The sequence below is a fragment of the Phacochoerus africanus genome, chromosome 14 (assembly GCF_016906955.1).
Source record: "Phacochoerus africanus isolate WHEZ1 chromosome 14, ROS_Pafr_v1, whole genome shotgun sequence".
Lineage (NCBI taxonomy): Eukaryota > Metazoa > Chordata > Mammalia > Artiodactyla > Suidae > Phacochoerus > Phacochoerus africanus.
The window spans coordinates 29427262-29440169 of NC_062557.1; positions in this window are offsets into that span (position 1 = coordinate 29427262).

A 12908-nucleotide genomic window follows, 5' to 3' on the forward strand; every position below is an offset into this window, starting at 1 on the left:
ACTATGCAAAACAGAATGAAGTTACCTCAGAAAACTAAATATATAACTACTGTATGATTCAGCAATCCCACTCCTGGGCATATATCTGGACAAAACTACAATTCAAAAAGATACATGCACACCTATGGTCATCACAGCATTATTCCCAATAGCCAAGACATGGAAAAAACCTAAATGCCCATTGACAGATGAAAAGATTTAGAATCTGTTTTACACATACACTATGGAATACTACTCAGCCACAAAAACTCAAAATAATGCCATTTGTGGCAAAATGGATGGAACTATAGATTCTCATACTAAGTGAAGTAAGTCAGAAAGAGAAAGACAAACAACACATAGTAGCAGTTATACCTGTAATCTAATATATGGTACAAATGAGCCTATCTACAGAACGGAAAAAAAACCTCATGCACATGGATAACAAATTTGTGCTTGCCAAGGGGGAGAAGGGCAGAGTGGGATGCACTGGGAGTTTGGGGTTAGTAGATGCAAACTATTGTATTTGGAGTGGTTAAGCAATGAGAGCCTGCTGTATAGCACAAGGAACTATATCCAATCAATTTTTTTTTTTCATTTTTTAGGGCCACACCTGCAGCATATGGAAGTTCCTAGGTTAGGGGTTGAATCCAAGCTACGGTGGCTGGCCCATACCACAGCCACAACAATGTAGGATCTGAGCCACATCTTTGACCTATACCAGAGCTAACATCAATGCCAAATCCTTAACCCAATAAATGGTGCCAGAAATAGAGCCCATATCCTCATGGATCCTAGTGGGGTTAATTACTGTTGAGCCATGATGGGAACTCCCTACTATTCTTCTATAAACCATTATTTTCAGTCATAATAAATCCTCCAGATTTTATTTACTCACTTATCCATTCAATCAATACTGATTAATCACTAAATACTAAGAACAATGTTTGGAACTGGGAATGCTTCTGATAGCAAGACTGGCTGCTCTTATGCAGGGAGAAAAAAAACAAATACGTACATAAATTAATAACTTTTGGAATTCAGGAATTTAGAAGATTAAAACAAGGGAATGCAATTTAGACTGATAAAGAGTGCTGAGAGATACCTTCTATTGGGTCATTAGGTTAGGTAAGTCCTCTCTCAGGCAGTGGTTTTCTAGCCGAGATTTGAATACTGTGAAGAACCAGCATAAAAAACTTAAAACTGGAGTTTGGCACTTGCCATCAGCCTCTACATGTATTAAGTCAAGAGCCACTGAAGCTGCTAACTCACAACAGCCCCTGATGGGAGTTCAGGTTGGAGATCAGGAGAAAGGCACTCTGTGCTCTGGGAAAACTGGAAGAACAGGTCTTCAGATAGATAATTTTTAGGAGAAGATTTTATGATCCAAATTTTTGCATCTGCTCATATTGATAAAACACTAAAATCCTTCATGGTGATGTCTGCTCCTTGTGACCAGTAGTAACCCTCATGAAGCCAACAGCAAACTTTTGTAAAATGTGTTCATGGCTGCATGCACAGCCCACTTCACCTTTATCCCATATACCCTAATTTCCCCCTCACCTCCTCCAAGTGGTTTTCTCAGGGCTACCTGTCTCCATGGCTTAAGTCCTAATTTTGCCCCAAATAAAACTTAACTCAATTTTCAAGATGTGCATTTTTTAAAGTCAACAATTTTGCTGGCCACAGGAGTGATCCAGAGCAGACTTCTCTCCCTCACCTTAACTATATGAGGAACCATAGCCTTGGTACCAGAAGAAGCCCCTTGTACTCATCAATCTTCCTGGGGAGTCCACATGAATTTGGATAAGTCTCTTCTGGATCACAGATTCATCATATTGGTGAGTATCTTTTCTTATATAATGATTTTTATTTTTTCCATTATTTATTGCAGCACTATTCACAATAGCCAAGACATGGAAACAACACAAATGTCCACCGTGTCATAATCCAACTAGATTGGATTAGGAAGATGTGGTATATATACACAATGGAATACTACTAAGCCATCAAGAATAAGCAAATCATGCCATTTGAAGCAACATAGATGGAACTAGAGACTCTCATCCTGAGTGAAGTAAATTAGAAAAAGAAAGTATCCTGAGTTTTATTTGCTGGTGTGTAACAGGTACCTGCCCCCTCAATTGAAAGAGACTGAAAGATACCAGGTAATAACCCCTCAGCAGGAATACTGAGGGGGCTCAGTTGAAAGATACTGGTGACAATATCCCAATGGTGAAGATACTGGGGGGCTAGGTTGAAAGATACTATGGTTTGCTTAGTTAAAAAGAATGAGTGGGCTTGGTTGAATGGTTAGGTGAGAGGCTGATCTGATGCTTTTTCTCAGTTTGACTGCCTTAATAGAATTTTTCAGCATAAAGGTGCAAGTATTGCATGAGGGATTTTTTTTAAAAGGGGGGGGCAATGCTCCTCCCAGTCGATCATGGCTTTCTCAGGCAACTGAGAAATTTATAGGCATGGTAGAGGATGAGTCTTCTCTCTGTGAAGTGGTCCAATAGGGAAACCTACTCATTTATTAAAACTGCTCAACCAAGGACATGTATAAGCACTGGCCGTTCTGAGGTATGAGCACCTATGGTGACCTATATGCCACTGGGAGACCCAAGACACACAACTGGGGGTTGAAACAACAAGCAGCACAATGACCCACCACACCATGTCATTAATAATCTTTATCCCTGACAATTTCAAGTTTAAGAAATAGAGGCTCTCAAACAAAGAAATGTGGTGTCAAAAAGTCAGCCTCCTTGGAGTTCCCATCATGGTGCATTAGTTAATGAATCTGACTAGGAACCATGAGGTCATCAATCCCTGGCCTTGCTTAGTGGGTTAAGGATCTGGCACTTCTGTGAGTTGTGGTGCTTGGATCCCACATTGCTGTGGGTCTGGCGTAGGCCGTTGGTTACAGCTACAATTAGACCCCTACCTGGGAACCTCCATATGCCACAGGTGCAGCCCTAGAAAAGACACAGACAAAAAAAAAAGCCAGCCTCCAGCCAACACCTCAGCAAGGTTTATATATTTAGAAAACTTATACAGGGAAGTATATACTTAATTGGGTATTTAAAAGATAATTTTGTCCTGGAAAATGCCAAAATAGCTCTTTCATTGCATATGGAGTTGTTAGAGAAAGCGAGACGTTCAAAATTCTGACCTGAGGGAACAAGTCCTGATAGGAGAACTTGCTTCTGTTCCCTGAGCCTTGAGAACAGGGGTCTCAGGAATGTTTATTTTATCCAGATGATCTCTAATTCCTGAAACTGAAGGTAAACAAAATGGGGAAAGAAGTCTTATTAGACTTATTCCAGCTGTTATTTTATTTATTTATTTATTGTTTTTTGGTATTTTTGTCTTTTAGGGCTGTATCCATGGCATATGGTGATTCCAAGGCTAGGGGTTGAACCGGAGCTACAGCTGCCAGCCTGTGTCACAGCCACAGAAATGCTGGATCCAAGCCAAGTCTGTTACCTACACCACAGTTCACAGCAATGCTGGATCCTTAACCCACTAAATGAGGCCAGGTATCTAGCCCACATCCTCATGGATGCTAGTTGGATTCACTAATGACTGAGCCACCACAGGAACTCCCCAATTGTTATTTTAAAGTAATGAGTTGTATTTTTGATATCTGACTTTTGTCTAAGCTTGGAAAATTAATTTATGAGATTTCTGGTTGTTTTTATGTGTTTGTATGTGCATTATATGCATATGTCAATGTTTGAATAATATTATCAAAAATAATTTGTAAATGGGCTCCATTTAATTGGCTTCCAGGAAATTAAGCATTTATATAGATTCTCAAAAATACAAAATGTAAGTATCCAGAATTAATATTATATTCATTGTGAGCTGGGAAATATTCAGTATTAAAATAGTATCTGGTATGAAATTTAAAGTTTGTTGATATATTGACCATAGGCATCTGTTTAGAGTCGTCAACATTAAGTATATAGTACATTTATTGCACCTACATTTAACAGAGGTTAAGTAAGATATTGTTATCTCTGTTGCAAAATTGAAATAAGAGTTTTTGGATGAAATTTTAAGAATAATTATATCATTAAAATGCCTACCTAAGAATGATCTTTCCATATATTCATAATGTGAAAATTTAGAGTTGTGCTAAATTGTTAAATGATAAAAAGCCATCTCATTTGTAGCCTATGGAAATCTCAAGTGAGGGATTCACATAAATCTGTAAGACAAAGTTTCTGACTAGACATTGGCATGGCTTTCTTAGACCTGAGATGCCTTTAAACCTCAATCTATGATTACTCATAAAAAGTGCTATTAAAGGAAATTTTTATAAAAGCCTATGTTCTCTTCCAGAAGTTCGATGGTGTCTTGTCTTATATTTAATCTTTAAGCCATTTTGAGTTTATTTTCATGCATGGTGTGAGGGTGTGTTCTAGTATCCTGCTGTGTAGCACTGGGAACTATGTCTAGTCACTTATAATGTAGCATGATAATGTGAGAAAAAAGAAGTAAACATGTATGTGTAACTGGGTCACTATGATGTACAGTATAAAATTGACAGAATGCTGTAAACCAGCTATGATGGAAAAAAATAAAAATCATTATATATAAAAAAAGAAAAGCCTATATATTCAATTATAAATAATCAGGCCAAGTTGTTGAGATGATAATTTGCAAACAAACTAATCTGTAGTTATATTTGATAACAATGAGAGTCATTTTGGAGAGAAAGAGATATTTCAGTGGACACTTGTTAATCTGTTCATCTAATTCTGTTCACTAGACTTACTTCTCAGGTATTTCTTTGCTATTATACTATATTGCTACAAAGTTAAATTGCTACAAAGTTAAATTCTAAAGGGACATTCTAAGCTTGTTTCTAAAGTTTCTCTCAGTAATCTATTTTTGGGATGAAGGTTTTATGCCCCAGATCTTGAAACCAGGGAATTATGCATACTGGAAAGAACATAATTTAAAAGACCATTTCCAAGCCATACAGAAGGTCCTTCAACAGGTACTCTTCACTAGCTCATGTAAAGCAATACTGTACAGCAAAGATAATTGACACTTGGGTTAATCATTTCCCACTTAAAAAATAAAAAGACCCCCTATACTGGACTGATTTATAGAGAGGACTGATGACCTCAAAATATCTTAAAACAATGCTCACATGGAGGAGAAACTACACAAGAATGAGAATTCTTTAAAAGTAGACAGCTGGCCCAAGATACTGGACCTGACTCATACAATTATTATAATGTTTTCTGGATACACTTTTCACATGGATAAAAAGTTTTCCCATCAGGAACTTTATCTTATGCTAATATTAAAATAAATCTAATTCCTGGGTTTGTAGCCAATTGCCTACATCTAGTACTTCCAGACTATCTTGGTGGATTTCTCCCCTCCAAGGTTCTGATTCAATAGTCCTTAGGAAATTTATTTTAGAAGAAAAATCAGTCCTGTGCAGGCCATTATTTTATTACTAGGGGGGATTTTCTCACCTGGCCAATTAATACCTGCTCTGACCCTGAATATGAGTGAATTTTCTTTTATGGTCACTGAGACTCAGTCAGAACAATGAGTTGGTCTCAATCAAAAACTGTAACCTCTTATTTATTAGAAGGAAACCAAACCTCCCACAATTGTGGGATGGATTTATATGGTTAACACAAATCTATGGACATTTAAGTTTAAAGGCCCCTCTATATTGAGAACAAATAAATCATACTAAGAATGACAAAACTAGCCTATTAACATTATGAAATTAGAATGGTTGCCTTATGAACAATGCCTACATATTATTACCTCTAGAGATAGTGGCTAATATGAAAGATACTGGGTCAGAGGACCAGAGATTCATTGTCTCACACCTAAAGAAACTCAATGAATTTGTGTTATCAATTTATGGCCTTAGCTTCCATCAGGAGGAATAGGATTAACTTGTACTCAAGGCCTTATATATAAAACAATCAATAGATGACCCCAATAAATCTACCATTGGTATGAGATAAATGGGTCAAGAGGTCTATATTTGGCTAGTATGGTAATTTAACAATGATTTTTGTATCATCAATAGGATTTGAATGTGTAATCAGACATATTAAAGAGTTAACAAAATTCACATATCAAATTTTAAATGATAGTAAACAGACTAATAGCCTACTTAATTCCTAGGTCTCTATGCTGCTTTGAGTGTCCCACTTCCTACTCTTGATGACACCTTTAAGAACTGGTTTAGTGTAGAAAGATCTTGGCTTAAATATTTACTTCTAAGTCTATTAATGTTATTAGCTCTATTTGTATTTTGCCTTTTTTTGAGATTATTGTTTATTATATTACCAAATATGTAACTGAACCTCCAACAAAAATGATGACTAGGAGACTTGAAGCAGTTGATCAAATATAGAGTTCTTTACCAGTTTTAGAAGAGGAATCTTATATACCTAGGGCTAAGAATCTGATGAGAGGGTACAGTAAGCTGGTGTCTCTGAGGGGCATAATAAAGCTGTTCTGGAAATATGGATAGACCTTGTATACTAGAACCAACTGCCACCAACTGGAGCAAGAAGTTATGTTAAATTAACACTGATAAAGAGTGTGAACAAACAGAAAGTGTCCTGTCTTTTTCCCTCCCTCAGCTTTCCACTCACCCTCTTTCACTCTCTGTAAGCAAAAGTCATCTGGGATTCAACTAGTAAAGTAGAAATGTAGTTTGAATAGTCCAAGCCTTAGCCAAGAAATATTGCTTTAATAAATAGTACAGGGCAAAAGTAAAGTGAACATAGGAGGAATTGTATAAAACCAGTGCTATTGCAGGTGACTTGCAGTGAGTATATATTTTATTGTATAAATAAAGATAAGATAGATAATCAGTAGTCTTAAATATGACATGAGGTTGCTTTGGAATTAGATTAGGAGGGTGAAGGAAAGGTATAAATCAAAGAATATCTCTTTGGTTTTCACAATGAGCAATTAGTTTGAGTAGAAACAACAAGTGGAATTGTATCCTTTGCTAGTTATATTCAGCTTCTTGGGTGCAAATACAATTTGTGATTCTCTGGGCAAAAATTTTACAGCACACTATTGTTTCTCATTTCAGTAAATAACACTTCATTCAAACAATTGTTCATGTTAAACTTAGAAATCAACTCTTTCCTTTATTCTCTTCACATATAAATCCAGCAGCAAATCCTGTGGGCTTTACCATAAAAATATATCATAAATTTAACATAATTTTTCTACTTGCACATTTCTCACTCTCCTCAAGCTGATATCTTATATCATGTGGTCTATTCTTTCTTACTTCTATTGCTGTACTATGGACCAGCCAGAGTAAAAGTTGAGTTTACATTCTGTATGGATCAAAATTCTACATAAACTTTCTACTACACTCTGGATAAAAATGAAACATCTTACCTTGGTTATTAATATTTTACCTCTGGCTGCCCTTATAAAGTCATCTCCTTTCATCCCTTCTTGCTTACTTAATTGCAGCCTTGGTGGCTTTCATAATGTCTCTCTAATATCATGACATCAGTTCAAGATCATGAACATTCACTATTTTATTTTTTATTTATGGATATATCTTCTTTAATTTTTACAGTTCCTGAAATAGAGTATGGTCTTAATAAATATCTATTGAATACATTCATGAATAAATTCAAGAATGTATACATGAAAAAATGATACTCCATGATTTGTAGGGAAACAAGAAAACTGAATTAGAATGAGTTCTCTAAGTCATTCTCTAAGGGTGTCCTTGCTTCTCTATGAATATAATGCCCTCTCATGGTATGTCTCAGACAAAATTAGAAAAGGCTCATTTTATCCATTATAATATTATGTAAATTTGATTCTAAAGGGATCTGTACTCAAAGATAACAGTGTAACCGAAGTTTACCAGTAGTGGCTTTTTTGACTTGTTAACAAAATTCTCATTGCAATTTATCAGGTATTAAGGCTGTGCATGATAAGACAATTGCAAATATATATTTTGTGTATATCTTGCAGCCTTCACAATTCTTAAAATCCTTTCAGGATTAAAAAATAAAAGGACCTTTACCACAGAATTTATAATGCAATAAATCCCTAGGTACCTGGCTATCAGCACAACTCTCCACTTCTTTGAAATATCTTTGTTTGCTTTTTATACCAACAGCAGTCTAAATGGGAACAATCAAATAATCAGCTCTACAAAGGTGACTCTTTGAAGAATATGAGTATATGTGAGCACTTGGAGTGGAGGTGGAGATGCAGAAGGAAAAAAATTAAAACAAAAAAAACCTTGAAACTTTTGTGTGTTCTGAGTGCTATACTCTTCACCCACTGTGAGAGCAGTATTTTAGTTCTATTCCTTTATTCCTCAACTTAATATTCTGACCTGCATTAATGGTGATCTCAGAAGATAAAGATGAGGGAAAACAATAATATAGGGAGCCAATTTAGGAATAAGATAATTTGCATTTATTTAACACCCTCCCTCCTAATCCAAGTAACCAAGCATTTGCCTAACACAGATCATTCTCTTGAAAAAGGTCATTTTGTCATTGACATCATTGGTGTCTTTTACATTCCTCTCTCCACAGTAGAATGATCTGCCCTTTCATGCATTCATTCCCTGCAAACTCTGCCCTTCCTTCCACCTTATCATAAATCTAATCTAGGATATTACAGAAATTCTGAATAGGAAAGGATACTTCAGGATCTGTTTGTTCAAAATTTTGTCTTCAGCTAGATTCCTTTTAACTTCTAAGCAGGAGTAAAAGGGAGAAATTCTATAAAAGAGTTTTTTTTTTTTTTTAATATTTTGTTGTTGTTGTTGTTGTTGCTATTTCTTGGGCCGCTCCTGTGGCATATGGAGGTTCCCAGGCTAGGGGTCAAATCGGAGCTGCAGCCACCGGCCTATGCCAGCGCCACAGCAACGCGGGATCTGAGCCGCATCTGCAACCTACACCACAGCTCACAGCAACGCCAGATGGTTAACCCACTGAGCAAGGGCAGGGACCGAACCCGCGACCTCATGGTTCCTAGTCGGATTCGTTAACCACTGCGCCACGACGGGAACTCCTATAAAAGAGTTTTAATATTTGTGTAATGTATTAAATATGTAGACTTCTGAGTTACCCCAGAATCTCTGACCATAACGAATGCAGTTTCTAGGGCTGGGGTCAGGAAGCAATTTTAGCAAATATTCTAGGGGATAGATACTCCTCAATGCTTTCCACTCTATTCATAAGTTTTTTACTATTAAAATTAAAAATATTTTAAACATTTATAAAGTCAATAAGTAAAAGAAAATTTATACTCAATAGTCAAATTAAGCAGAAGTCATTTTTTGTCATATGAGTAAAATTTTAAACAAAATATTTCACATATGTTTAAAATTTCATGAGCAATTCATTATTTTTTCCCTCTCTAGAGAAAACTACTAACCCAAAGTCCTTGCACATCTTACATATGTGAGTATTTCTGTGTAAATATTTTATTCAATTGTAAAATCATAAAATTTCAGAAATTATGAGTATAGATCTTGATGAATTTCACAAAATGATTATTTTTATTCTTCCATGAAGCATGTTTTTTGTTGTTTTATCTAAGTCATTACTGAACTCATCACCTACATTCTCTGTTATTCCATTCCTGTAATTGTATAGTTTGGTATTTACATTTGAATCTATGATCCATTTTGAATTAATTTTTGTGAAATGTGTAAAGTCCATGTCTAGATTCATTTTGTTTCACTTTGCATGTGGATATCTAATTGTTCCAGCATCATTTTTTGAAAGACTATTCATTCTTTTTATACACGTATATATAATGATTTTTACTTTTTTCAATTATACCTGGTTTATGGTGTTCTGTCAATTTTCTACTGTACAGCATTAAATGAATTACATTTGCTTCTTTGTCAAAGATCAGTTAACTATATTTATTTAGGTCTATTTCTGCGTTCTCTATCCTGTTTCTGTGATCTAGTTGTCTACCTTATCAGCAGGGCTACAGTGTCTTGATTACTGTAGCTTTAGGTCAGGTAGTGTCAGTCTTTCTGCTTTATTCTTCTTTTCAATATTGTGCTAACTATACTAACTTTACTTTCTAATAAATTTTAGAATCATAAAATAACTTGCTGGGATTTTGATTGGGACTGTATTGATTCTATAGATCAAGTTGGGGAGAACTGACATCTTAACAATATTGAGTCCTCCTGGTCATGATTATGTAATATTTCTTCATTTTTTAAATATTCATTTATTTTTTTTAATCCTACCATTTGTAAATTGTAAACAACTGTTTTGGTTTTTCTCAGCAAGATCATTGGTATATCTAAAACTTCCATTACAACTAGACAAAGATTATTCTCCCAAATGATACTTACTCTCTAATACTTGAGATCCATCATAACACATTAATAAATTTGGATTTAATATATAGCACCACATTTAAGGGATGGGAATGATTTTAAATAGTGTAGAACATAAAATCAAATGCTCCAGAGTTTCAACATATGGATTCAATCCCTTCAACTAATATTCATTGTAAAACTTAAAATGTTTTCTAATGTCTGTGAGCATAAATTTTTTTCTTTTTTTTATTTTCCCACTGTACAGCAAGGGGATCAAGTTATCTTTACATGTATACACTACAATTACATTTTTCCCCCACCCTTTGTTCTGTTGCAACATGAGTATCTAGGCAAAGTTCTCAATGCTACTCAGCAGGATCTCCTTGTAAATCTATTCTAAATTGTGTCTGAGAAGCCCAAGCTCCCGATCCCTCCCATTCCCTCCCCCTCCCATCAGGCAGCCACAAGTCTTTTCTCCAAGTCCATGATTTTCTTTTCTGAGGAGATGTTCATTTGTGCTGGATATTAGATTCCAGTTATAAGTGATATCGTATGGTATTTGTCTTTGTCTTTCTGGCTCATTTCACTCAGTATGAGAGTCTCTAGTTCCATCTATGTTGCTGCAAATGGCATTATGTCATTCTTTTTTATGGATGAGTAGTATTCCATTGTGTATGTGTACCATGTCTTCTGAATCCAATCATCTGTTGATGGACATTTGGGTTGTTTCCATGTCCTGGCTATTGTGAATAGTGCTGCAATGAACATGCGGGTGCATGTGTCTCTTTTAAGTAGAGTTTCGTCTGGATATATACCCAAGAGTGGGATTGTGGGGTCATATGGAAGTTGCCTATGTTCTTTTCCAGGAGTTTGATGGAGTCTTGTTTTATATTTAGGTCTTGTAGCCACTTTGAGTTTATTTTTGTGCATGGTGTGAGGGAGTGTTCTAGTTTCATTGCTTTGCATGCATCTGTCCAGGTTTCCCAGAAATTCTGGCTGAAAAGGCTGTCTATTCCCATTATATGTCTTCTTGCCTCCTTTTTCAAAGATTAGTTGACCAAAGGTGTCTGGGTTTATGTCTGGCTTTTCTATTCTGTTCCATTGGTCTATCTGTCTGTTTTGGTAACTGTACCACACTCTCTTGCTGACTGTGGCTTTGTCATATTGCCTGCAGTTTGGGAGAGTTATGCCCCCTGCTTGGTTTTTGTTCCTCAGAATTGCTTTGGCCATTCTGGGTCTTTTGTGGTTCCATATACATTTTTGGATTGTTTGTTTTAGTTCTGTGAAAAATGTCATGGGTGGTTTGATAGGGATTGCATTGAATCTGTAGATTGCCTTGGATAGTATGGCCATTTTTACAATATTAATTTTTCCAATCCAGCAACATCAAATATCTTTCCATTTCTTTGCATCTTAATTTCCTTTTTTTAATATTTATAGTTCTCAGCATATAATTCCTTTACCTCCTCGGTCAGGTGTATTCTGAGGTATTTGATTTTTTGAGGTGCAATTTTAAAAGTTATTTTACTTTGTATTCATTTTCTGATATTTCATTTTTAGTATACCAAAATGTTACTGATTTCTGAATGTTAATCTTGTATACTGACATTGCTGAAATTGTTGATCAGTTCAAGTAATATTTGGGTTGAGTCCTTAGGGTTTCCTATATATAGTATCATGTCATCTGTATACAGTGATAGTTTTATCTCTTCTCTTCCTATTTGGATGCTTTTAATTTCTTTTTTTTTTTTTGGTCTGGTTGCTATGGCTAGGACTTCCAATCTATGTTGATTGGCAGTGGTGAGAGTGAGCATCCCTGTCTTGTTCGAGATTTTAGTGTGAAGAATTTCATCTCTTCTCCATTGGCTACCATATTTTCTGTGGGTTTGTCATAGATGGCTTTGATTATGTTAAGGAATGTTCCCTCTATACTCACTTTGGTGAGAATTTTGATCATGAATGGATGTTGGACTTTGTCAAATGCTTTTTCTGCATCTATTGCGATGATCATGTATATATTTTTTTTGTTACTGTGGTATGTGACATTGATTTACATATGTTGAGTCATTCTTGTGAATCTGGAATGAATCTCACATTGTTGTGGTGTACAATCTTTTTGATATGATGTTGGATTCAGTTAGCTAAAATTTTGTTGAGAATTTTTGCATCTATATTCATCAAAAATATTGGCCAATCATTTCCTTTTTTTGGTTGTATCTTTGGTTTGGAATTAGGCTGCTGATGGCATCATAGAGTGTCTTTTGGAGTGTTCCTTCTTCTTAAAACTTTTGAAAAAGTTTAAGGAGGATGGGTATAAATTCCTCTTTGTATGTTTGGTAGAATTCTCCTGTGAAGCCATCTTGTCCTGGGCTTTTATTTGTAGGAAATGTTTTTATGACATATTCAATTTCATTTCTAGTGATCAGTCCGTTCAGATGATCTATTTCTTCTTGATTCAGTTTTGGCAGGCTGTAAGTCACTAGAAATATTTCCATTTCTTCTAGGTTGTCGAATTTATTGTCATATGACTGTTGATAGTATTCTTTCATTTTTTTTAATTTCTGCAGTATCCATTGTGACTTCTCCT